This window comes from Lissotriton helveticus, chromosome 1_1, assembly GCF_964261635.1.
Source record: "Lissotriton helveticus chromosome 1_1, aLisHel1.1, whole genome shotgun sequence".
In the NCBI taxonomy this organism is placed as follows: domain Eukaryota; kingdom Metazoa; phylum Chordata; class Amphibia; order Caudata; family Salamandridae; genus Lissotriton; species Lissotriton helveticus.
Genome location: NC_136057.1, coordinates 1,265,256,497 through 1,265,282,596, shown reverse-complemented (window position 1 = coordinate 1,265,282,596; position 26,100 = coordinate 1,265,256,497). Strand labels below are relative to the sequence as shown.

At 49.5% G+C, this 26,100-nt stretch overlaps 1 protein-coding gene across 1 annotated transcript in view; it reads right to left on the bottom strand.

Moving 5' to 3' along the window:
- Positions 1 to 26,100, bottom strand: part of COG5 (component of oligomeric golgi complex 5) — a 1,467,851-nt gene that overhangs the window by 152,118 nt on the left and 1,289,633 nt on the right. The window lies entirely within an intron of this gene.

Below are 26,100 nucleotides of genomic sequence, written 5' to 3'. Positions count from 1 at the left end.
TGTGAGTAACTCCATGGATGAGTGGCAGACTGTGAGTGTCTGTATAGGTGTATGAGTGCATATGATAGTGTTGTAAAGATGAGTGATTGTATGTATGAATGATTGTATGGGTGAATGAGTGAATGTGTGTGTAGACATAGGAATCAGTGAGTGCGTATGTAGTAACTAGTATTGGTGTGTCAATGGTTTCAAAAATTATACTCTGTATTTAACACTGGGTGAAACAGAGGTTATATTAAAATGTGAGGAGATGCATTGTATTGTCACATGAATGATATCATCAGTGATGTGGTCATTGATGTCAAATCACATGTCATCAGTGATGTCATCAGTGATGTCATTTGAGATGTCATCAGTGATGTCATCAGTGATGTCACTGACCATGTCATGAATGATGTAATATGTGACATCATCAGCAGTGGATTGCGGGTGCGCGATATATAGTTAGTGCAACTAACTATATATGGAATTTCAATGGTTTTGTGTGAGTAAAATAAGGTTTTGTAAATGCTAATTCCTAACTATATATGGTCTATAACCTATGGTTTTTTCAGTGAATTTTCAAGGTTTTGTAAATGCTAATTCCTAACTATATATGGTCTATAACCTATGGTTTTTTCAGTGAATTTCATTGGTTTTTTAACAGCTAATATCTGTAGCTGTAAAATGTATTCTTCTTTAAATCCAAAAAGATATTTTATATGTTTATGAATAATTTTTTTTTAAAATATTTTTTTTTCTTCGTTCCCGCTTCGCGAATCGGGAAGCTTCCCGTTAGCTGACCATGATGCCGCGAAATAGACCGCGAGCCGGTAAACGTTTCTTTACCGCAACTGCCGCGTTACAAAACAACATCGTGACGCCTCCCGTCCGCATGACGTTTCACGTTGTCGCGTGATACGTCATATGACGTGCTACGTTAGCGAACTGGTACGCGAAGCGAGTCGCAAAGCGCAGGTTTCTGGAAGCAAACCGGGAGGCCCTGCAAAGCGCTTAACGTAAACACAGCAGGTCATGTGACTTGGTAATAACACTTTTCATTGGTTCATTTCACTTTTGGTTTCCTAATGATGTAAGACTAGGTCATATAATCTAAAATGAACACTTTTCATTGGTTGAGAACTCTTGTTTTTCCCAAATGATGAAAATCCCTCCTTCTTTCCTCACTCTGACTTTCATCATTGTGAGAGAAAGACCCTTTGTGATCACTGAGCAATGGCTTCTTTAGTAGCTTCAGCTGGTGCTTCCCCACCACCTCCACCACATCCAAGGAAGAGTGGACCACCTGCTCAAGTTATAATTCAACAAGAAGAGGAAGAAGAGGAACAGGACGACGAGCACGAAGAGAGGCAGTTTTTGCCTGAGGAGCCCAGGACGTCTCACCGGAAAGAAAACTTCATTTGGCAATTTTTTAAAATTCCCAAAAGTCAGAAAAAAGTAAATGCAAGATACGTAACTTGCCTTATATGTCAAGATAGACTGTCCAGAGGAACCGAGAAAAAATACAGTTTCGGAAACTACACAATGCATCGCCATATGACTAGGTGGCATCCTAACAACTACAGTGCTGCACAGTTTCGGAACGACCTAGATAATCTCCCTATTATGGCCAGAAGATCTGTTGTACCGGAAGTAACGGGACCAGAGGGCAGGGAGATGGTGCCAAATATACAAATGAGATTTGGTGAAGTAAAACACATCTGCGTATATTGCGATGGATTCATTTGCTACGGAGAAAGAAGCATCACTCTGATCAACAGAGCTATTGACTATCATATGAGTTTGTACGAAACGCCCAAAATAATAAATACTTTTTTTTTTGTTTTGTTGCTCCTGTTGAGCCCTTTACAATGAATCGTTTTCATTGCCCCCTCCAAGAAAAACCCAAAAAATATAAAACTGTTCAGAAAAATTCAAAAAAAGTAAAAAAAGTTCCGAAAAATAATAAAAAAAAATATAAAACAACAAACACAATAAAAAAAAAAAGTTCTTTTCAGAACTACCTCCCCGTTATTAAAAAATTGGTACAATATTTGGAACTGTGCCAACCTCTATTTCTCTTAGTTCGCTTCCCAGTTCGCTCGCCGGTACGCGAACCGGAAGCGAACCAAAAACAGTAAGTATAAGGGAAGGAAACAGACACTTATGTTAAAAGAAAGACAGCTATAGGGGAGTAAACTAGAGATACTATTACCCGTAATCCACTGCTGATGATGTCACATATTACATCATTCATGACATGCTCAGTGACATCATCAGCAGAGGATTGCGGGTTTTTTGGCAACGTGCCTTATCCACGGTTTAATAACGCTGCCTTTTGCTTTATATAAGTTTTCAAATTGTATGAAATATATACCAATAGGTCGTTATGAACCTTTAGGTAGTGCTTTTCTTCATGAGGTCTGGTCGCTTCCATACACATACAGATGTTTCAAAGATGATCAAGAAGTTTATCTGAATGGAGAGGAATGCACTGAGACGCCAGATCATTCACTAATGTGTAGGCACATACAGTTACACGGTTCATGCAACAGACACCGACCAAATATGGCTTGCGTGTTGCAAGGCACGCCACTTCCTACTATCATCCCCACGTTCAAGTTGTTGGAAAATGGTAGTTATTTGATGCTCAATAATGAAGATTGTTCTGGGTTAATTAAAAGTATTCCTTTTATCGTAACAGTAAGTGAACGGGTTATTTGCTGCAGAAATGTTCTATTTCCTCCCACACATGAACATAGGGAGTTTTCAATCTCGCCACAAATACCAACCTTGGGAGCAGATTTCAACGGCATGGCAAGAATAAGAGCTCTTTTGTCTCAGAGAGAGGTGGCCTTGAGTTCGGCCCGTGAAACTTTCGTGCTTCACATAGCGAACACCCGTACAGAGGTGCAGACCCTTTTAAATACAGATTCGCCTTTGCATTTCAGCGACATGGTTCGGACTATCTTTAACGCATCCTCCACAAAGGCCCTGGCGCACTTTTTTAAAGTTGTTACCAGTGGTCTCGTGACTTCATTTGAGAAAATCTTTGGAGTCATCCCTGCTTTCTTTCATTCTATTTTTTCCACTCTGCTTCGTGGATTGCCATTTTTACTTGCATTACCAGCGGACGCTCTTGTGCTTTTTTACATTTTTAAATATGGATGTCCCTCCTATGCAACCTCCCGCCCTGCAGCTGCTGACACTGTTCCGCAATCGCATGCTAGAATATTATGGCACAATGCCGTTGGCGATATTAAGCACGGCATATGGATTATCTTTTCGATTCTCCTACTTCACCTGTGTCCAGCCTGTATTTCACTGCCTGACCTGTGATTTCGATTGGGCCATTGATTTGTGTCTCTGCGGACCGGTTTCTCCTGACGTCGACTTTAATCAGCTGATGACTCCTATCATTACTCACGAGTTGGTTTGTCCTGGCGAAAGGATTATGGCTGTGGCATTGATGCATGGACTAATTGGTCCCTGGAATTTACTGGCGGCAACACAGTCTTTCTTGGAACAGAGCTTTCTTGAAAACCCACCGAGCTGTCCTCTGATGGTGATAGAGGATCCGGTGCTGGGAGAGCACGTATGTTCTTTTCCGCTTTTAAATTGGATGGCTGAACTCTTTTCGGATGAAGACGGTGACTTCCTATTGGAGGCTGTTGCAGCTTATTTTGCATACACAGTTATGTCATAGACCTTTTTCATTTTTGATATGCTGAGTACTAGCATTTCATTGACAATTCATTGACTTATTTGTCAAGTTTTTATTATTTAGCTTGCCTATTGGCTTAAGACTCGATAAAGTACTTGGCTGTTTTATTTTTCTTTAGCATTAAATTTTCCTAGTTTTTAATATTTTACCTTGCGGACCGTCCACATATAAAGTTGCAATCTGCTCTCATGAGATGGCACTTCTATTATCTTATTCAGTTCGTTTCCGGATCATGGGGAGGTGTCATCTAGGTCCTGGATATCTTTACACCGTGTTAAGTTAGCATGGGCTCATTACCGGTTTAAACGCCATTTTTCCTTTTTTGCAACTTCTGCACACGACACTTAGTTGTTGCTTTAGCTTTCAACCTAATAGTTCATCGTGATTTACATGAGAATAATATGTTATTGCTCTACTATCTGCTTTACTTGTTAAACTATATCTGTACAGCGAGTGCTGAAGTTTCAAGAACAACACGATACAGAATTGTTATGAGGTCTGATCTCCACGACTTCATACTCATAACATAAGTGCAGCTTCTGCCAATTCTGGGCATGAGGCGGGTTTTATATTGCTTTGCCGAACACACATACACAACACTTGATGCGGTTCACATGAAGAGAGAGCTGGTGTATGCTGATGTGATTCCTTCAAATCTAAGACACTAAAGTATGGGCACGCCCTAAACCAACACAAAGAGACCTTCTTAGCAAATAATATAATATGTGTATTAGGGAGGGTGAGATATAAGCAGCCGCGGGCCGTGGAGGGAGTTACGATGGGGCAGGGAGGCGGGGAGGGGAGGGGCAGGGTGGAGCCCTCTCCACCCTGCCCCTCCCCCTCCCCGCCTCCCTGCCCCACCGTAACTCCCTCCACGGCCCGTGGCTGCTTATAAGTGTTGATAACTCTTATTCATTTACAGCATGTTAACATACTGTCACCATTCTCTTTTTATGTACTAGTAACTATGCTGGTAATTTTGCTACTGATAATATGTGTACTTGTATTATCTAAGATACTACGCCTGAGAAGACGGCATTAGTAAATAAACATTTCAAATACACATGTGTTCTTCTTAACTCCATGTTCTGGTTTCTAAGAAATATATAACGACCGACTGTTCATGAGTTCCACGTATCCTGAGGTACTATAAGTTCATATTCTGGATTGTCTAAACATTGAGAGTTTTGTTATATCCAATGTGACACTGTACCTAGCTTGCTGCGACAGGGGCACCCCCGACCCTTCCTGGAGCTTCATCACACTTGCGATACAACTCCAGCAATGCGCCACCTTTACGGCACAGTTACATCACGCATCTGTGCTGTTTTTGCCCCATGATGCGCCGCATTGTAAATGCAGCACACCATAGGTGACGGAACAGCGGCACAGAATGACTAACACATCCCTGGTGATGCGCCAGTCATCATAAATCTATCCCTATGCTTCTTATCTTGTTCGAGATGAACCGCCATATGTATCATCAAAGTTTTTTGCATTTCCTAAATAGCAAACTTTAAGGAATAAATAGCGATTCTTTACCATTCCTAGTTTGCGATTAGCTATTTGCTAATTACAAATTACCCATTCATTTCCTTCATTTCCATAGGGCGGTTGGACTCACTTTTAGCTCGAACGGCTGAATGGATTTCCACGAAACTTGGCAAAATTGTAGGGACTGGTAGCCCGATGTGCCTTTGCTATGTCTCAAGATATATGCTCCAGTGGTTTTTACGAAAATTAACTTTGAAAAATATATATTGGGCTACATTGGCCTATATATATGTTGGAGCCCAAATGTAGCCCAATGACGCCCAATGACGCCCAATGAAGCCCAATGTAGCCCAATGTAGCCCAAAGATGGCCGTCAGAGACAAAAAAAACAAATGTAGCCCAAATATCAGCCAGATGTAGCCCAACTATAGCCCAGTGAACAGAATGACCAATCAGCTTCGCAAACCTCCGTTACGCGAAGCGGAGCGCTGTTACAGATATATATCTTTTTTTGAACGTTAATTTCTCAAAATCCACTAGAGCACATATATTGAGACCTAGCAAAGGCACATCGGGCTACCAGTCCCTAATATTTTACCAAGTTTCGTGCAAATCCATTCAGCCGTTCGATTATTATTATTATTATTTTTTTTTGCCCCGCGGGGCCCTTTTAAAACCTCCACATCAAACCTAGGGGGTCAGCGGATCGATCTACTTCCCCCTTAATGGTCATTTGCCCCTTCGCTTTCGCCTCCTCTTGTCTCTCGATCCTACCGAGAGACAAGATGGCGGCCGCTACGGACTGTTTGGAATGTTGACAGACGCCGGAGAACCAATCAGCTTCGCTTCACAAAGCTCCGTTGCGCGAAAAGTACGCGTCCTGGAGCGCTGCCCGGTCCGCTGTTACAGATATATCTTTTTTTAAACGTTAATTTCTCAAAATCCACTGTAGCACATATATTGAGACCTACAAAAGGCACATCGGGCTACCAGTCCCTACACTTTTGCCAAGTTTCGTGCAAATCCATTCAGCCGTTCGGGCTAAAAGTGAGGCCAACCGCCCTATGGAAAACTCAATGTTAAAAACACGTTTTGGGACCCCCCTTTTTTCTCGGCCCCCCCTTGACGAACCCCCCCCAAATTTTCAAGGGCTGCTCAGAAACAAAATGTGCCATTTTCCTGAAAATTTCAGCCAATTCCGTCCACAATCTCCAAAGTTATTAGACATAGAATTTTCAAAAATCCCATAGAGAAAAAATCCTAACTATATATACCTACTGGCGACCGCCAGTAGGTAATATATATATATACAGTGAGGTAAAGAGAGATACCAAGCATGAGTTGCCACCACAATAATGCTTACTCATTCAAGAAAGGGCAACAGAATTGCAGGCATTTTAATGTTTTGTCAGGAACAACCAATGCAAAGCTCTTTGTAAACTTGAGCCAAATGACACTGGTCAAAACAAACCCTTCTGAGTGAAATCCCCGCCCTCCAGACAAACTGCATCAATTGCACTGATTCCTCACTAATACCCACATGACACACAGGCATTTGGCATGCCTTTTCCAGTTAAAGCATCTCTTCAACCATCAATGCTGCAATTCCAAATTGTGAGCCACATCACAAAACCTGTGCAAACAGGAGTTCATGCATGCAGGTTTTGCAGTAAAGCCAGCAAAGCGGCTATGGCATTTCTTTCTAATAGGCAACTGGGTGTGTCACACATTTTCCCCTCAGACACGCCACTAGTAAAAACCTGGCAAATTTTACAGCGGGCAAATGTAAAGGAAAATCTGATAATTGTGGTAATCCGCATGGTTAACACCGATTACGTATGTAGTTCCTAATTTTCCCCAGGGAAAGTTGGTATGGGCGGCATTTACTGCACACTGTAAATACCCCACTCCAAGGTACCAGTATTTACCACTTGAAATATAATCTCCTTTTTAGGTCTCAACCTGCGATGGCTGCCTTTGCAGTCTCGCTGGCGAGACTAATGAAATAGAGAGAACATCACTAGCGAGGTTAAGCCCCGCCCCTCTTCTCCATTGGCTGGCCTCCTAAATGGTGGCCAGCCATTGGAGAAGAGGTCCTTGTGACGTTCTTCTTTCTCTTTAAGCCCGTCCTTTTCAGATTGGGTTCCTTGACTTACTGCTGAAGTAAAAGGTTTCTTATCTTCTTTATGGGTCCAGATGGCCCCATAAAGAAGATAAGGAACCTTTTTCCCTAGCAGGAAGTCCGGGCGCCCAGTCTGAAAAGGACGAGGCTTAGAGACAAATGGCGAGCGCTCGTTTTAATTTAATTTAATTTTGCGGGCCGCCAATGCTTGTTAGTGATCCGAGCCCCAATACCTAGGTTTTGTCAGCCTCAACTGTGGCCTCCTCCCAAGAAAACTCCTGTGGGTTGAATTTGTGAGGCTTAGGAGGGTCAAAGTCCTTGCCTTGGCATGTGTTCACGGTTGCTCAAGTAACATGTTATCACAAATCAACTGCACCAGATCAGACCGAACTGGACTGAAGCAGCACATTTTCCTGGGCTCGTCTAGGCTCTCCCTACCCAACCCATACTGCAGCGACCCCTCCCCTTTCTTTCCAAATGAACCATCCCCTTCGTGGCCAATTGGGGCTTGACAGCTCACGCACACCCTTTTCCCAATCCTAGACAAACGTTTCCCCCACCCCTCTTTCACACACCGCTTCTCTCACCTTCCTGCCAGCGCTAGTCTCACCTAGGCTAGATATGATCTCTGAAGCCCCTACCCCGTCCCACCGTGACCCCGCCTCGCCTTCACGTAGGTCGTTCTCTCAAACCCTTTCTCCTCGGCTTCAGTGCCATCAACTGCTACAGCGGTCAGTCCAAGAATCTTTTTAGCTTAAAAAACAGGCACGAGTCTGCAGAAAACAGTCACAGAAACACTAACAGACCCAGTCACACCTCACACACCCTCTCACACCCCCTCACCCACCCTCTCACCCTCATCCTCTCACCCGCACACCCCCTCAAACCCTCTCATCCTCACACACCCTCACAACATCACCATCACACACCCTCTCACTTCACACACCCTCACCCACCCTCTCACCCTCATCCTCTCACCCGCACACCCCCTCAAACCCTCTCATCCTCACACACCCTCACAACATCACCATCACACACCCTCTCACTTCACACCCCTCACCCTCACACCCTCCCACCCTCACTCACCCCCCTCACCCTCACACCCCCTCACCCTCACACCCCCTCACCCTCACACCCCTCACCCTCTCAGCCCCCTCACCCTCTCAGCCCCCTCACCCTCACACCCCCTCAGCCCTCACCCTCTCACTCTCACACCCTCACACACCCTCACACCCTCACCCCCCCTCACAACTTCACCCTCCCTCACACTCACATTCTCTCTCTCACCCTCACTTACCCTCACACACCTCTCACCCTCACCCTCACATCCCCTCCCCCTCATCCCCCCTCACCCTCACACCCCCTCATCCTCACACCCACACCCTCACCTTCACCCCCTCACCCTCTTACCCTCTCACCCCCTCACCCTCACACCCCCTCACCCTCACACACCCTCTCACCCCTCACACACCCTCACCCTGACACACCCTCACCCTCCCTCACCCTCACTCATCCTCGCACCATCTCACACCCTCACCCTCACTCACCCTCACACACCCTCTCACACCCTCACACCCACCCCCCTCACCCTCACACCCACCCCCTCACCCACCCTCACCCTCACCCTCACAAACCCTCACACACTCTCATCCCCACACACCCTCACACACTCTCATCCTCACACACCCTCACCCCACACCCCCTCAACCCCCTCACACACCCTCACCATCACACACCCACAAACACCCTCACTATCACACCCCTCACCCACCCTCACCCTCACACCTCCTCACCCTCACACCCCCTCACCCACCCTCACCCCCCTCACCCTCTTCCTCTCAACCTCACACACCCTCACATCCTCACCCTCACACATACTCACCCTCACACCCTCACTCACCCTCACACCCCCTCACACACCCTCACTCACCCTTACACCCTCCCCTCACCCTCACACCCCCAATACCTAGGTTTTGTCAGCCTCCACTGTGGCCTCCTCCCAAGAAAACTCCTGTGGGTTGAATTTGTGAGGCTTAGGAGGACCAAGAGGACTCAAAGTCCTTGCCTTTTCATGTGGTTCACAGTTGCAAAAGTAACATGGTATCCACAAGTCAACTGCACCAGATCAGACCAAACTGGACTGAAGCAGCACATTTTCATGGCTCGTCTAGGCTCTCCCTACCCAACCCATACTGCAGCGACGCTCCCCTTTCTTTCCAAATGAACCATCCCCTTCGTGGCCAATTGGGGCTTGACAGCTCACGCACACCCTTTTCCCAATGCTAGACAAACGTTTCCCCCACCCCTCTTTCACACACCGCTTCTCTCACCTCCCTGCCAGCGCCGGTATCACCAGGGCTAGATATCATCTCTGAAGCCCCTACCCCGTCCCACCGTGACCCCGCCTCCCCTTCACGTAGGTCGCTCTCTCAAACCCTTTCTCCTCGGCTTCAGTGCCATCAACTGCTACAGCGGTCAGTCCAAGAATCTTTTTAGCTTAAAAAAGCAGGCGCGAGTCTGCAGAGAACAATCACAGAAACACTAACAGACCCAGTCACACCCTCACCCACCCTCCACCCTCACCCTCACACCCCCTCAGGCCCTCTCCTCACACACCCTCACAACATCACCATCACACACCCTCTCACCTTCACACCCCTCACACCCTCCCTCACCCCCTCACCCTCACACCCCCTCACTCTCACACTCACACCCCCTCACCCTCACACCCCTTCACCCTCACATCCCCTCACCCTCTCAGCCCCTCACCCTCAAAACCTCCCCCTCCCTCACACTCACACCCTCTCTCACCCTCACCCTCACATCCCCTCCCCCTCACACACCCTCACTCACACGCCTCACACACCCTCATCCTCACACCCTCACCCTCACACCCTCACCTTCACCCCCTCACACCCCCTCACCCTCACCACCTCACCCTCTTACCCTCACACCCCCTCACCCCCTCACCCTCACCCTCACAACCCCTCACCCTCACCCATCCTTTCACCCTCCCTCACCCTCACACACCCTCACTCACCCTCGCACCCTCTCACACCCTCACCCTCACACACCCTCTCACCCTCACCCCACACACCCTCACTCACCCTCACACTCCCACACCCACCCCCTCACCCCTCACCCCCCTCACACACCCCACATCACACAACCACAAACACCCTCACCATCACACACCCTCACCCACCCTCACCCTCACCCACCCTCACCCCCTCATTTCACCCTCACACCCCCTCACCCACACCTCCTCACCCTCACACCTCCTCACCCTCACTCCTCCTCACCCTCACTCACCCTCTCACCCCCTCACCCTCACAACCCTGACTCTCAATCACCCTCACCCACACACCCCTCACCCTCACACACCCTCACTCACCATCACACACCCTCTCACACCATCACTCACCCTCACCCACTCTCTCAACCTCACACACCCTCACCCACACCCTCACACCCCCTCACCCTCACACCTCCTCACCCTCACACCCCCTCACCCTCACACCCCCTCACCCCCATCACCCTCTTCCACTCACCCTCACACACCCTCACATCCTGACCCTCACACCCCCTCACCTCACACCCCTCACTCACCCTCACAACACCCTCACTCACCCTCACACACCCTCACCCACCCTCACACACCCTCAGTCACCCTCACACACCTCACCCTCACAACCCTCTCACCATCACTCACCCTTACACCCTCCCTCACCCTCACACACCCTCTCACCCTCACCCTCACACCCCCAATGCCTAGGTTTTGTCAGCCTCCACTGTGACCTCCTCCCAAGAAAACTCCTGTGGTTGAATTTGTGAGGCTTAGGAGGACCAAAGTCCTTGCCTTTTCATGTGTTCACGTTGCACAAGTAACATGTTATCACAAGTCAACTGCACCAGATCAGACCAAACTGAACTGAAGCAGCACATTTTCCTGGCTCGTCTAGGCTCTTCCCTACCCAACCCATACTGCAGCGACGCCTCCCCTTTCTTTCCAAATGAACCATCCCCTTCGTGGCCAATTGGGGCTTGACAGATCACGCACACCCTTTTCCCAATGCTAGACAAACATTTCCCCAACCCCTCTATCACCACCGCTATTCTCACCTCCCTGCCAGCGCCGGTCTCACAAGGCTTGATATGATCTCTGAAGCCCCTACCCCGTCCCACCGTGACCCCACCTCCCCTTCACGTAGGTCGCTCTATCAAAACCTTTCTCCTCGGCTTCAGTGCCATCAACTGCTACAGCGGTCAGTCCAAGAATCTCTTTAGCTTAAAAAAGGAGGCGCGAGTCTGCAGAGAACAATCACAGAAACACTAACAGACCCATTCACACCCTCACACACCCTCTCACCCACCCTCACACCCTCATCCCTCTCACCCTCACACCATCACCATCACACACCCTCTCACCCTCACACCCCTCACCCTCACCTCCTCCCACCCTCACCCACCCCCCTCACCCTCACATCCTCACCCTCACACCCCCTCACCCTCACACACCCCCTCACCCTCTCACACCCTCACCCTCACCTCACACCCCCTCACCCTAACACCCTCACACTCACACCCTCTCACCCTCACCTCCTCTCACCCTCACTTACCCTCACATCCCCTCACCCTCACATCCCCTCACCCCTCACATCCCCTCACCCTCACCCCACATCAAGCTCCCACCCTCACCCTCACCCCCCTCCTCCTCACACCCTCACTCCCCCCACCCTCACACCCCCTCCCCCTCTTACCCTTACACGCCCTCACCCTCACACCCCCTCACCCTTACACCCCCTCACCCTTACACCCCCTCACCCTCACACACCCTCACACCCTCTCAACCCCTGACACACCCACACCCTCACACACCCTCCCACCCTCACCCTCACACCTCCTCACACCCCTCTCACCCTCACACCCTCTCACACCCTCACCCTCACACACCCTCCCACCCTCACACGCCCTCACTTCCCCTCACTCATGCTCACACCCCCTCACCCCCACACCCCCTGACCCACCCCCCTCACCCTCACCCCCACCCCCTCACCGTCACACCCTCACACACCCTCTCACCCTCACACACTCTCATCCTCACACCCCCTCACCCTCTGACCCTCACACCCCCTCACACACCCTCACCCTCACACCCCCTATCACACACCCTCACATCACACCCCATTACCCCCACAACCCTCTGACCCTCACACACCCTCACCCACATACCCTTCACCCTCACACACCCTCACCCACACCTCCTCACCCTCACACCTCCTGACCCTCACACCTCCTCACCCTCACACCCCCTCACCCCCACAACCCTGACTCTCACTCACCCTCACCCACACACCCCTCACCCTCGCACACCCTCACTCACCCTCACACATCCTCTCACACCATCACTCACCCTCACCCACTCTCTCAACCTCACACACCCTCACCCACACCCTCACACCTCCTCACCCTCACACCCCCTCACCCTCACACCCACTCACCCCCATCACCCTTTTCCTCTCACCCTCACACACCCTCCCATCCTGACCCTTACACACCCTCACCCACCCTCACCCTCACACCCTCACTCACCCTTACACACCCTCACACCGCCTCACCCACCCTCACACACCCTCACAACCCTCTCACCCTCACTTTCCCTTACACCCTCCCCTCACCCTCACCCTCACACACCCTCTCACCCTCACACCCCCAATACCCAGGTTTTGTCAGCCTCCACTGTGGCCTCCTCCCAAGAAAACTCCTGTGGGTTGAATTTGTGAGGCTTAGGAGGACCAAAGTCCTTGCCTTTTCATGTGTTCACAGTTGTACAAGTAACATGTTATCACAAGTCAACTGCACCAGATTAGAACAAACTGGACTGAAGCAGCACTTTTTCCTGGGCTCGTCTAGGCTCTCACTACCTAACCCATACTGCAGCGACGCCTCCCCTTTCTTTCCAAATGAACCATCCCCTTCGTGGCCAATTGGGGCTTGACAGCTCACACACACCCTTTTCCCAATGCTAGACGAACATTTCCCCCACCCCTCTTTCACACACCGCTTCTCTCACCTCCCTGCCAGCGCCGGTCTCACCAAGGCTAGATATGATCTCTGAAGCCCCTACCCCGTCCCACCGTGACCCCGCCTCCCCTTCACATAGGTCGCTCTCTCAAACCCTTTCTCCTCGGCTTCAGTGCCATCAACTGTGACAGCGGTCAGTTCAAGAATCTTTTTAGGTTAAAAAAGCAGGCGCGAGTCTGCAGAGAACAATCACAGAAACACTAACAGACACAGTCACACCCTCTCACGCCCTCACCGACCCTCACACCCTCATCCTCTCATCCCCTCTCACCCTCACCCTCACACGCCCTCACACCATCACCATCACACACCCTCTCACCCTCACACCCCTCTCACCCCTCACCCTCACCCCCTCCTCCCCCTCACCCCCTATTACCCTCACCCTCACTCATCCCCCCTCACCCTCACACACCCTCAACCTCACACCCTCACACACCCCCTCACCCTCTCACACCATCACCCTCACCCTCACACCCTCTCACTCTCTCTCACCCTCACCCACCCCTCACCCCCTCTCACCCTCACTTACCCTCACACTCCCTCACCCTCACTAATTGACAGAAGCATTTTTTCCCCCTCCTGAGGCGGAAGCCGGGAGGTTTCTCTTGCCGATCTCTGGGCATCTTTTATTCGAAACAGCGCATTTTTAACTTTACTTGCCCTCGGCTTGACTTAAAGAAGCCGGAGACTTCCTGCTGCCCCCTTGCATCCTGTGTTCCTCCTCCCCACTCCCTCCGCCCGTGGACCGCTCTCGGCTGAGTGTTGACGCCGAGGGTCGGTCTCCCGGGTTTGGCGGCCATATTGGGTGTGGGCCGGGCAGGTGACGCGCTCTAGCAGTGCTTATAAGGAAAGGACCATGACTCCGTGCAGCAGACGCGTACAGCGGACGCGCCGGACCTGCGCCGGAGTCGTGCCAGAGTCCTGCCCGTCTGCGCCCGTCCGCGCACGACCGGGCCCAGGGACCAGTTCCTCTGGTGGGCGATTGACTTACTCTGTGAGTGAGTTACTTCTACTAGACCTAGGTGGGCAGACCATAAACCCCACGACGTTGACCACACTAAAGGAGATTAACATCATACGATCCCCTAGCTGTAAGCCCATCATCCATTCGCCCCCTCTGAAGCTCGCGAGCCTGAATACAAGGTCACTTCAGAAACACCACCTGGAAATATTTACTTTTCTTCAGGATGAGGTTATAGATGTGCTAACCCTTACTGAAACGTGGCTAGGCGACAATTCCTCCCCCGATATTATAGCTGCCCTCCCAAATGGATATGACATGGTTTGGCATAATCGTCCGGTTAATGCTCGGGGGGGGGGTTTGGGGGGGGCAATTATGTTTAAAAAATATCTAACTGTGGTCAAATTATTAGCTGAAACAGTAGATTCAGCAGATATACTTGGAGTAAAGATCACCTCGAACAATAAATGTTTTATTATCTTAACTGTCTATCGCCCACCACAATACACTCCAGTGTTTAATGAACTATTTGCCCCCATCATTTCAGATATCTGTACTCGATATAAAAAAGTCTTGGTGACAGGAGACTTTAATGTCCACTGGGACAGTGCATGCAGAGACTTGCTAACCAGCCAGTTGGAGTCCTCCATGACCTCGTTAGGCTTAGAACAGCTCGTGGAAGCTCCAACGCATATCAAGGGTCATACCCTCGATTTAATCTGGACCTCTGTTCCAGAGGTAATCCTTACTAATATCGTTCCCTGTATTTGGTCCGACCATCACCTACTCCTGTGTGATATTCCTTTAGATAGTGTCCTAGCCAAACCACCTGTTAAAACAAAAAAGGTGCGTCAATGGAAAAAAGTTGATTCGAAAGCCTTAACGGACGTCCTTCCTAAATATATACAATCAATGGTCCCTCATGGTGATTTAGACCAGGACTACAGTACTATAGTGGCAAATCTTAGACAGGCTATTGACCAGATAGCACCTGAAAGGGTACAGAAAATAAAGGGTACTGAAAAAGGGGATCCTTGGTTTACCCCATCTCTAAGGGATCACAAAAGAAAGCTTCGCCATCTTGAGAGATGTTGGAGGAAAACAAAAGACTGTATAGATCGAGAACAGTACAAAATCTCCTTGAATCTATACAAAAAACGTATTGTGTCAGCCAAAGGGAAATATTATGAAACCCGTCTAAACAATGCAGTTAATGTACAGAAAGAAACTTTTAGAATTCTAAAAGAACTGAGTAAGAGAGATGAAAAGGCGGAAATAACAATAGACTGTAACACCTTCCAACGTTACTTCATTGACAAAGTGGCAACTATCCTGTCTGATATTAGGATGGACAGTTCTAATGGTCCCCTTGCACCACAGGCCTCCCAAGACCCCTCGAAAGCCACCATCTCTAGGTTTCCAGGTATGGACTCCATAATCCTTGGCCAGCTCATAAACCGAATCAAATCAGGCTCCCCCGCAGATCCATGCCCTCCCGGAATTTTCTGTCTGGCGCTTCCTGTTCTAGAGGATCAAATCATCTCCCTCTTAAACAACTCGTTAGACACCGGCCTTTTACCAGCTAGTTTTAAAGAGGCACGTGTCAAGCCCCTGATAAAAAAGCCAGGGGCAGACCCGGCTATCCTTAAAAACTATAGGCCAATATCCCAGCTGCCTTTTTTGTCCAAGATCCTGGAACAGCATGTGCTAAAGTCCCTGTCTTCGTTCCTGGAGTCACACCACCTACTCCAGGAGCGTCAAGCGGGGTTCCGCGCACATCACAGCACCGAGTTAGTAATGCTCTCGGTGCTGGATGAGCTTAGAGGCATGGCTGACAGTAAGAAACCAAGCGCCCTGATACTCTTAGATCTTTCAGCGGCGTTTGATACTGTTAGTCATGCCCTGCTTTTGGACAGACTGGCCGTTTTTGGGATAAAGGATCTAGCATTCCAATGGCTAAAATCCTTCCTGTTGGGGAGGACCCAGAGGATTCAATTAGGGGATTGTATATCTGAAGTGGGTGTTCTGGAGTGCGGAGTCCCGCAGGGCTCTGCATTGTCACCACTCTTATTCAATCTTTATCTACAACCACTGATAGACTCCCTGGCTAGCATGGGCTGCAAAATTTTTAACTATGCCGATGACACTCAGTTGTTACTGAGTATTGACAACACGGCATCTGCACAGACCCAGGCTCAGAATATACTCAGATATACGGTTAGCTGGATGACGGCAAACTTGCTGAAAATAAACCCCGAAAAGACGGAGGTTCTAGTGGTTTCAACTGCGGCCTCGCCCTGGAATGATTTGTTTTGGCCCCAAGAGCTTGGCCCCACCCCGAAACCGTGCTCCAATGTAAAAAGCCTTGGCATTAAGATCGACCATGAGCTGACAATGGCTAGCCAGATATCTTCTGTTGTTGGGATGTGCACTAATCTGATCAGGCAGCTACGCAAGGTAGTTCCCCTACTTTCCCTAAATATGCTCCGGACCATCATCTCGGCGACAATAATCTCAAGGATTGACTATGGGAATGCGCTCTACCTAGGCCTGCCAAAAACCTTAATTAACCGCCTGCAGGTCATTTTGAATGATGCAGCGCGGCTGATTTTTAGATTACCCAGACAGACCCATGCCTCCCCATTATTGTGCAAGCTACATTGGCTCCCCATAAAGCAAAGGGTGGACTTCAAGAGTCTATGCATTGCCCATAAGGCAGTCTATGGGCAAGCGCCTGCCTATATAAAAGAACGGCTTGAGGTCTATAACCCTAAACGAGCGCTGAGGTCTTCCAACTCTCAATTGCTGTCCTGCCCACGATTCAAAATGGCAACCAAGGGAGGGAGATCTTTTTCCGTCCAAATCCCACAGATGTGGTACAAACTACCCGAGCCCCTCCGCAAAGAAACAAATCTTCTCCACTTTAGGAAGTCACTGAAAACACTGCTGTTTAGGGAAGCCTTCTGTTCCATCGGAAGTAATGTTCTTATATCTGTACTTTATTTACTCATTCAGCTGTTGTTATTGCTTCTGTCATGAGCGCCTAGAGACCTGACGGTGATTTGGCGCTATATAAATCCCAGACACAATAACAATAACATCCCCTCACCCTCACCCTCATCCCCCCTCACCCTCCCACCCTCATCCCCCCTCACCCTCCCACCCTCACCCTCACCCCCCTCATCCTCACACCCTCACTCCCCCCACCCTCACACCCCCTCACCCTCTTACCCTTACACGTCCTCACCCTCACACCCACTCACCCTTACACCCCCTCACCCTCACACCCCCCTCACCCTCACACACCCTCTCAACCCCTCACACCCTCACACCCCTTCACACACCCTCTCACCCTCACACACCCTCCAACCCTCACCCTCACACACCCTCACTCCCCCTCACTCACGCTCACACCCCCTCACCCTCACACCCCCTCACCCACCCCCTCACACCGCCGCACCCTCACACACCGTCTCACCCTCACACACACTCATCCTCACACACCCTCACCCTCACACCCCCTCACCATCACACACCCTCGCCATCACACCCCTTCACCCACCCTCACACACCCTCACCCCCACCCTCACACACTCACCCTCACACCCCCTCACCCTCACACCCCCTCACCCCTCCTCACCCTCACACCCTCTCACCCTCACCCTCACAACCCTCTGACCCTCACACACCCTCACCCACATACCCCTCAACCTCACACACCCTCTCACCCTCTCACACCCTCACACACCCTCTCTCACCATCACTCACCCTCACACACACTTTCACCCTCACACACCCTTACACCCCCTCACCCTCACACCTCCTCACCATCACCCACCCCCTCACCCTCACACCCTCAGGCACCCTCACACCCCCTCACCCATCCTCACACACCCTCAGTCACCCTCACACCCCGTCACCCTCACAACCCTCTCACCCTCACACACCCTCTCTCACCCTCACACACCCTCACTCGCCCTTACACCCTCCCCCTCAAACACCCTCTCACCCTCACACACCCTCTCACCCTAACACACCCTCTCACCCTCTCACACCCACACCCTTGCATCCCCTCACCTTCGCATCCCCTCACCTTCGCATCCCCTCACCCTCACATCCCTCACCCTCACATACCCTCCCCCTCACACACCCTCCCTCTCACACCCCTCACCCTCACACCCACTCACCCTCACACCCCTTCACTCTCACACCCCCTCATCCTCGCCCTCACACAGCCTCTCACCCTCACACACCCTCTGACCCTCACACACCCTCACTCACCCTCACACACCCTCTCAGACATGGCTTGTCTGGGGTGCCGACTTCCCTTGTAAACTCCTGGCTCGTGAGGGGAAAGTTGGGCTCCCAAAACAGTTTTACCGCTCTCTGAAAATGCTGCGTATTTCACTTGGAGAGCGCGGGGTGTGTTTATGATTTCACTTGGAGAGCGCGGGGTGTGTTTGGTTCCCACAGTCTCTGAAGTCGCATCTAGGCGCTGCGGCTGGTCCATTCTGCAGGGCTGTAGGGGGCGCTGTATAGCGTGCCTTTACTGTTCGCTGTCCCGCCTTCTCGAGGATTATCTCTCACCATCCAGACATATGTCCCGGATAGCACCCCCTCCCGTTGTCAGACGCTGATTGATTCAAAGTCTGATGGTCCTAATTTACACCTTTGCCTTCACATGTACTGACTAATTTGTGCCCCTCTCTCACTGCTAAAGGGAGTACAGCCCCCTCTCACCCTGCAGTGGACGCCTCTCGCCAGTGACCCAGTCACGCCCACTTCCTAATCTGCCGGAAGGCTTTCTCCCACTGAAGCGTGTGCTCTTCCTTTGACACCCCACCTCCACTCTCATATGTTCCAAGTCTTCACCCCTCCCCCCAAAACAGCAACGTGATCGCTATTCACAGAGTCGCAAATATGCAGAAGGTGGTCGACACCTTGTCCCCTCCAAGGTGACCCTGTGGGGTCTCAGCCCCAGACTTATAAAGGGCTCGGGGTCTCCTTCAGTGTAGTGACCACAATACCCCAGGAGGGTAGCGGAGGATGCCAGGATACCAAGAGAATATAACCAGTGATGCTCCCTACCAAAGGGGGGTAACCTTAGACGTCTGTCCTCACAGGGGATAGTGCGAATAGGCCTGTCTCTGAAGGGAATTTAACTAGCGCCTGCCTACAAAGGGAATGTAAGCCTAGATGGCTGCCTGCCAAAGCATTGTTGCTGTAGACGCCTGGATGCCCTGAAAGTACTGTCCCAGATGTCTTAATACAATAGAATGACCGTGGAATGTAACCATACATGTGTACACACTGGAATTACTAGATGATGTAACCTCCACAGCCAGGAAACGTAGGTGTGTAAATGTCCCTTTAGTATGTAGCTGTATATATCCTGTTACGCTTGCTGTGTGACTACCAATGTCAAAGGTTACAAGGAAGCCTAACCGCATAATTCTAGATTCTTTACGGTTGTGGAAATGTCATTAAAGATTGTTACACACCCAGAGAATGTAATTGCAGATGCCTTTTAAGTAGCTATTGTACATTTCTGGCGACCCATTGGGTGTTCGCGCCGCTGTTATGGAATGTGCAGTGCTGCTGTGTTATTTAGTAGATGTGCAGAGGCGGGCAGCGCTGGGAACGAGGTTAGACAACTCGGGCAATGAGTAGGTAAGTAGGTGATTGGCCTAAACTGGGGAATGACTGCCCGAATGCTGACTGACCAGCTTTGGAAATCTCACTGATCATTGATTCAGAGAGCAGAACATGCTGCAGAGAGGAGGGAGGGGCAGGAGGAAGGAGGGGGCAGGCAGTCATGAAAAGGGAATACTGTGTAACCTGGTTCCAATGCTTCGAGCCTTTGCTGGCTCTTGGAATTATGCTCTGGGGCTCTGTGTATGTGTGTGGGGCTCTGTGTATGTGTGTGTGGCTGTGTGTGTGTGTGGCTCTGTGTGTGTGGCGCTCTGTGTGTGGCGCTCTGTGTGTGGCGCTCTGTGTGTGTGGCGCTCTGTGTGTGTGTGGCGCTCTGTGTGTGTGTGTGTGGCGCTCTGTGTGTGTGTGTGGCGCTCTGTGTGTGTGTGTGTGTGTGTGGCGCTCTGTGTGTGTGTGTGGCGCTCTGTGTGTGTGTGTGGCGCTCTGTGTGTGTGTGTGTGGCACTGTGTGTGTGTGTAGCGCTCTGTGTGTGTGTGGCGCTGTGTGTGTGTGTGGCGCTCTGTGTGTGTGGCGCTCAGTGTGTGTGTGTGGCTCTCTGTGTGTGTGTGTGGCGCTCTGTGTGTGTGTGTGTGGGGCGCTCTGTGTTTGTGTGTGTGTGTGGCGCTCTGTGTGTGTGTGGCGCTCTGTGTGTGTGTGTGGCACTCTGTGTGTGTCTGTGTGTGTGTTTGATGCGCTGTCTGTGTGTGTGGCGCTCTGTCTGTGTGTGTGTGGCGCTCTGTGTGTGTGTGGGTACGGTGCTCTGTCTGTGTGTGTGTGTGTGGCGCTCTGTCTAAGTGTGGCGATCTGTCTGAGTGTGGCGCTCTGTGAGTGTGGCGCTCTGTCTGTGTGTGTGTCTGTGTGTGTGGCGCTCTGTGTGTGTGGCGCTCTGTGTGTGTGTGTGTGTGTGGCGCGGCGCTCTGTGTGTGGCTGTGTGTGTGTGGGGGGGGGTTCTGTGTGTGTGTGTGTGGCTCTGTGTGTGTGGCTGTGTGTGTCTCTGTGTGGCTGTGTGTGTGTCTCTGTGTGGCTTTGTGTGTGGCTCTGTGTGTGTGTGGCTCTGTGTATGTGCGGCTCTGTGTGTGTGTGTGGCTCTGTGTATGTGCGACTCTGTGTGTGTGTGGCTCTATGTGTGTGTGGCTCTGTGTGTGTGTGGCTCTGTGTGTATGTGGCTCTGTGTGTATGTGGCTCTGTGTGTGTGTGTGGGTGCAAATGCAATAGGTCTCGCATTTGCGAGAGATTAAGCTATTGGCATTGTAAATGACAATGCCATTTATTTATCTGTTTTCAAAACCAACACATAAATAACAATTTTGTCATTTACAATGCCAATAGCTCTAACTTTTGCAAAGACGAGACCGTTGCATTGTAAATGCTTGTTTTACCTATTTGGAAACAAATCCGAAGTCCCCTAGCTGCTCTCCCTACGAGTAATTGCTTTTAATCCAACACTGCCACCTTTTGCTATCACCATTTTTCAATTCACTCTTCCTCATATTTATATCCTGTCCCTACAGACCATTGGAATGTCACTACTAAAACCAAAACGCTGCAGTAGCTTCCGATTACCGGAAACCCCTTAAAATGCGTGAAGGTTGCCTGGTAAATGCATTTATAACAAACATGTTTTGTTTTTCTGCTACTTCCTTTTCAGAACTGGCTATATCCTCCTTCATCTAGTACAAATACCTCATGTTATCATTTATACAAAAGGGTACAATAAGTCATTGGCTTTCAAGGAGTTTTCCTGGTTTGCCATTACTGGTTTGGCTGTCCTTCAGGGCCATGTCATTATGAGGATAGTTGCGTTGCCCCATGTATGTTCCCACTAGGTTTTAGTGATGGGTAATCAAGTTGTTATTTTGTTAAACTGCAGACGCCACATGACTTGTAGCTTGTAATAAAAATTCAGTGTCTGTTATTTGATGTATTTACTTTGCAGACATGACAACACTGCAACGTTAATTTCAGGCCTTTTTAGGTCTAGCCTAGCGCAGCGCGTATGCGCTGCTCTAGGAAAACGACCTTTTGGAATAGCTCTGGCCTTTTCACACGCTCGTGCATATGAAAACGCCTACGGCTTGCGGTTACGAGCAGCGGCGCTCACCGCTGCATCTGCTTCCACTTTTGCCGCCACACGCCAGCGCTTGTTTGTTTTTTTTCACTGCTCAGAGAGGCTTCTTTGTATCAGCCTGACTGCATGCTTGTCAGACCTTGTTCTGTACCTTTCCTCTGTAACCTTCTTCTGCCGGCGAGCTTACTAACCAGAGTAGGCGTGAGTGGTTCTCTCCACGTGGCATGGTCACTATGTGAACGTGCTCTACCTTTTTTTCTGAGTATGAAGTTAATACTCTGTCAAGGACTCCAAAAAGCTGAACCCTTACTTCGAGAATACAATGCTCTTTTGTAACCACTTGTGTGTCGATTCCTCACCAAGCTCAGCTATGGTACACACGATCAACATGTTTACTTTAGCTCAGGTTTTCGAGAAGAGGGACACGTCATGTAGCAGGGGCATCTTAACACCAGGAGTCGTAAAAAGAATATTAGTTGCCGGATTAGTGACCAACAAGCCTTGGCAATGGTAAACACAGCCAAAAGGTACTGGAACTTCACAGGGTCCCTGGGAGTGAGGTAGAGGCCTGAAACTTCATGGAAGGCAAAATGAAACTCCCACAATGCACTGGAGCACCTGGATTTGGGCAATCCCATCGAGGGCCCGATGGCCAGCGATTCTTCGGATCCAGTGAGTGTTGTTACCTACAGTTTGCAGGGGACTAGTGCCACTAGTCAAGGGGAGTCTGAGGGTGCTTCTGGCTTCAACAAGGAGCCCTCTCCCGGGAGTGACTAGTTTTACTCATGGACAAGGCTCGTTCACTCAGTTCCAAGTCTGTTGCCACCAGTGCTTAATTTGTGCCGGTGCTTGCTGGTGCTTAGCACCGGCACCTTTTTATCAGGTCCGGGTCTACACTGGCAACTCACTTCACCAACACGACTGCACCGCAGCCTGCAGGTCATGGTTAAAGTAAATTAAATATAGTTGCCTTACTGCCATGTTGTTCACTTCACAGACAGTCTCCAGAGTCCTCTCCTCGGTGAAGAAGAGTGTTTCTCTGCAGTGCTGCTGTGTGAGAGAGCCCGATAACTTCATTTACATGATGCAAATAATTTACCTTCAGTTTTACTGGAAATGGGCAGGCCCCATATTGGGCTGTATTTAGTTCTATTGGGTAGGGGGCTGCGTCAGCATGCCATGCGTGCGTAACCTTTTTTCATTCCAGGGATGGTGGACCACACGTACACACCCCAGCACACGTGTACTGGACGAGTCACCGGAACCCGTTAGCACAACATGGAGGCGGGAACTTTGAAGCAGCAGCTCCTTTTACTGGTGTGTGGGGCCAGTCACCGGAACAGAGTCAGAGGTGCCAGGAATTGCCCCTGGCATAAGGCGGGGCACCTTGTGAATTGCTATGCTACCAGGCGGCCGGAAGGGCAGGGCGTTGCCCAGAAATTAACCCTGGCTACTCTAAATGGTATAATCTCTACTATGACATACTTACTTTTACTTGGCTGGCAGTGTTCAAAACAAATGAAAACATCCATTAAAGCTAAAGGGATAAAACAAAAAAAGTGCGATAATCTTTCTGAAATATGATTTGCCCTGTGTTTGAAGAGCCTCCAGCAGTAACCTTGGCGCAGACAGTCCGTAAATAATAAAAAAACAATGCTGCTTTTACTGGCTCGTGGTGACGGTCACTTGAACCGAGTCAGAGAGGCCCCAGCAATCATGCCAACGGCATCAGGCGGGGCTCCGTGTGTATTGATATGACACAGCGCAAAGAATCTTTCTGGTGACATAGCACTGATGTGACACAAACAGTGTGCAGCCAAATCACGTCTCACTCATCCCTAATTTCCGATTTCCTATGTCCCCAATGAACTTTTCTATGTACAACACTGCCTGGTCGAGATGACCTCTTGAAAAAAAGAATAATCCCTGCACAGCCCCCTGCAGCTGGCTGTAAATCCATTGTGCCACATCAAATACAGTAAAGAACACTGTTAAGCACCAGTGCACATTTGCTAACTGACATATTATGAGAACGGTGCTGTGGATAAAAGACACAACATTTTCCTGACTCCATTAAATCATTTTCGTTTCTTTAGCACCGTGTTGGTACAAATTCAGTTCAAGGAACAGAATGACCATTAGAGCTATAATTAAGGCAGACTGACTAGCACACTGACATTCTGCACGCACCACTAGTGTTCTCTTCTTTCAGCAGCACCCTTTTCAAGGTATCTTTTCCTACTTTATTTTATTTCTGTAGAGAGTAGTTTCACTGTCTTTGTGTAACCTGTTCCAAATCATCTTCCCAGAAGCTGTAGGATTATCTCATGGACAAATGTCTAAACTTTCTAATCACTCTGCACCCTTTTGTTTGCACAAGCAGCTTATTCATAATTATTTTCGAACAATATTGCTTGCACAAAATACCGAAATGTACAGTCTAACGTGTACATTTTCAAACCTAAGTGGCGATAATCAAGTTGCAAGGAAGGCAAAAGAAATAAACCTAAATATGCCATCAACTGAACTTTTCACAAGCATACATCCTACATCAATAGTGTGCACAGGGTCAGGAGGGCTAGCCATGCAAGATTGTTCCTCGCACAATATTTAAGCTAAAGAACAGTGCAAGAATCACAAGGCCTCAGCCCCCCAGGGAAGTTTGAGGGGTGGTAGGGGTGAAAGGTTTGTTGGCAGGCATGTTCTGGTAAATGTTTGACGTACTTTACTTTTATTTGGCTGGGCTAAAAAAAAATTAAATCCATGAAAGGAATAAAAGGTGTGATAATCTTTTTGTTAAGGCGATTTCCACGATGTGGGAGGAGTGAAGAACAGTGCAAGAATCACGAGGCCTCAGTCCAAGGACCTGGCTGCAGCCTCACAGGGAGTTTGAGGGTCGGTAGGGGTGAAAGGTTTGTTGGCAGGCATGGCCTGGTATATGATGTACTTGCTTGAGAGTGATTAGTCTGTGGAATGAGGCAGTGACTTGACGTGACATTGGGGTACCTCCCTGCCGGGGGTATGCAGTCCATTCCTAGATAAGGTTGAAAAACAGGTGTGGGGCCGGACTGGAGAACGCCCCCAGCATGGACAGAGGTGAGAGCGGTAGAGATGGTGGTTTGGAAGCCGGCCTGGAGAGGGCTGAGGAGCGGCAGTGATGTCTGCCTAGAGAAGTGTACATAAGGGCGTGTGGGGTTGGTCCGTGTCAGTCTAGGACAGGAGACTGGATACCAGAAGGGAGGGGGGACAGCCCTGTAGGAGCGAGCAGAAAAGAGGGGTGAGTCTAATGTAATGTAATGTAATGTAATGTAATGTAAATGACATTTGTACCGCGCAGCTTCCACTCCAAGGAGTATCTTGGCGCTCACCAACTTAGATGGACCGGTTGGAAACGGAAAAGAATGTCCTAGTTTCTCCACACACATTACACTAAGGTCTTGCAAAAGGCGTCAGGCAGAGAAAAGATCCAAGTTTTCAGTGCTTTCCTGAAAAGGGCTTCTTGTGGAATAGATCGCAAGGAGAGGGGAAGTTTATTCCAGGCTTTGGTTCCCAGTACAAAGATGGATTTGCCACCCTTAGTGACGAGTTTGAAGTGGGGTAAAGTGAGTAGGTTCTGATTTGCAGATCTCAGACAGCGCGCTGGATGGTATCTTTTAAACCCATTTTGAAGATAGGATGGGCCACGTTTGTAGAAAGCCCTAAAAGTGATTAAAAGAAGTTTGAATAAGACTCTTTTCCCTATTGGGAACCAATGTAAGGTGTTCAAGGCTGCTGAGGCTGACGATTTACGAGGCAGGCGTAGTACGAGACGTGCTCCCGTATTTTGGACCATCTGTAGTTTATGAAGGACGATTTTATTTGCCCCGACATAGAGTCCATTACAGTAGTCCAGCCTAGAATTGATTAAGGCTACAGCGACAGTTTTTCTTGCCGATAAAGGCAGAAGGTCAAAAAACTTTCTGAGTGCTTTAATAATT